This window comes from Taudactylus pleione, unplaced genomic scaffold (genome assembly GCF_031769625.1).
Source record: "Taudactylus pleione unplaced genomic scaffold, aTauple2 ptg000063l, whole genome shotgun sequence".
Lineage (NCBI taxonomy): Eukaryota > Metazoa > Chordata > Amphibia > Anura > Myobatrachidae > Taudactylus > Taudactylus pleione.
In genome coordinates, this window is record NW_028284465.1 from 1,017,247 (window position 1) to 1,019,522 (window position 2,276).

At 41.5% G+C, this 2,276-nt stretch overlaps 1 pseudogene; it reads left to right on the top strand.

Moving 5' to 3' along the window:
* The first annotated feature begins 1,038 nt into the window (after nucleotides 1-1,038).
* Nucleotides 1,039-1,968, top strand: LOC148534833 (taste receptor type 2 member 39-like; annotated as a pseudogene).
* The last annotated feature ends 308 nt before the right edge of the window (nucleotides 1,969-2,276 follow it).

Consider the following 2,276-nt stretch of genomic DNA (forward strand, 5'->3'; position numbering starts at 1 on the left):
TGCTGAAAGGTGAAAAAGGAGCTGATTTTCAGACCCGCTTGCAAGTGCATAGCTCTCGCAAGCGGGTCAATGGTGGCCAACTGCGCGTGCGTGGCGTGTGCCACATGTATGCACAAGCGAGAAATTCTCTCGCTCCGGGGCTCACTACAAGATGGGGCAGCTGTCGATGTTGATCAACAGCTCGCCCCATTTTGTAGGCGGGGTGGGGGGTGGCAACACAAATGGAGGCGTTCCCAAACCAGTGATGTCAGTGGATGAGCTACCGGCTCTGTTAGAGCTGTAAACTCTCTGGGGCTTGCGGCAGACAGAAGACCCCACCAAAAGGGTCTCGTCGCAAGCCTCGATGGTCGCGATGGTCTTGACCATCGCGACCATCAACTAGCCACTCGCAAATGCTGTGGGTGGTCACCCACAGCTTAGCGAGCGGGCAGGAGGCCTTTCTTTAAAAAAAAAAAAAACGTCCTGATTCAGAGCGAGCGCTCTTTTAGAGCGTCCGGCTTTGAATCAGGCCCTGAGTTTCACATATACCTGACTGAGACCCATTTCACACAGAAAAGCAAATTACCGGGTAGAGCACTTTTACCTGATAAGTTGCCGATCAACTTTCTGTGTAAAAGGGTCAACCCGGGTCAAGATTCCAGGGTCGGTGACTCTGCAAATTCGACATGGGCTGACTCTTTCAGACAGAAAAAATACTTGTGTTGATATGCTTTTCTGTCTGAAAGGGAGGAGGGTCAGGCTGGGACAGGCAAAATTTTCTGACAATCAAAAGCCAGGTAAAAGCTTTTAGGGTTTTTTTTTGTCTGACAGGTATATTTATGTAACTAATTTAGTCATTGCATTCAAATGTTAAAATGTAATCATGACATAGCTATTTGTAGATTTGTAGCCAAATGTCATGCAAAACATAAAGCAAACAACCCTATGTATAATACTAACTTGTTATAACACACTATACATCAGATGGGTTTAACTCAAGATGGTTGTTAGTAAATCAGATGCTGTGAAATACAGTATTCATTACTCTGTGATGAAAATATGAATTTTCCCACTTTCATCCTGTTATCATTTGTCCTCTGTTCTCTGATGTTTATCGGATTACTTCTCAATGTATTTATTGTGACCCATATCTTCATTTGGTGGCTGAAGGGTCAAACTCTTCAAACCATTGACTATATCATGACCAGCCTGGGAGTGGTGAGAATCATTCTTCTAATTGCTGGTTTCAATGAATGTGCTGTGGTCATTTTCACTCATTCCATCATTTCCAAGGATGCTACTAAGTATACTGACACTGCTATAGATTTTGTAATATTCTGCAGCCTGTGGTGGGGCACCGTGCTCTGCGTCTTCTACTGCGCGAAGATCACAAACTACAGCAACAGATTATTCATGAGACTTAAGATGAACATCTCCAGGATGATCCCCTGGCTGCTCCTGATGTCACTGCTGGTGTCTTTTCTTTCCAGTCTGCCAAACATGTGGCTCATGTACCCAGTACACTACATGAATTCTACCTATGACAGTAACAGCTCTAGCACTGGAAATGTGACTCTGGACACAAATTCTGTATATTTATTCATCGTCTTTTTCACAGGATCCCTCGTACCGTTCCTCATATTCAGTGCGGCCATTTGTCTTCTGATTGTATCGCTCCTGAAACACACCAGGAACATGAGCAGCAAAGATTCAGGGTTCACTAATATCCAACTAGACGCTCACATAAGTGTAATTAGAAATATGGTCTCTTTTCTGTTCTTTTATACTTTGAATTTTATAAATAACTACATGATCACTTTATGCTACTAATCAGAAGATTTAGCCTGTGTATTGTTGTGCAGTATTTGTGTCCTTACCTACCCAAGCCTGCACTCTATTATATTAATATCCAGCAACGCCAGACTGAAGCGCTCTCTTCTTACTGCTCTGCGCTGTGCAGGAACCAGAAATCCACCTGACCAAATGTAATAATAGAACCTGTACTATTTCACATATTGTTTGTAAGCTGCAGTGTAATTGTAGGCTATAATATCACTTTAACAGCTATAGTGTAACTTAATTATACAGTATGTGTTTGAATTCGTTGAATTTGCTTTCTACATAAAACATAATAAGGTGCAGTAATTCCTGTGACGCTATATCAGTAAAGGAATAGAATAAATATAAATCTTTTTGTTACTGTTATTTTTATGATGGTTTTTCCTACTGGCTATATGAATGTGAAAGTAAGCAAGAGTAGTTGAGGAATAAGTTACAGTAATTTTTACTTTTAAATA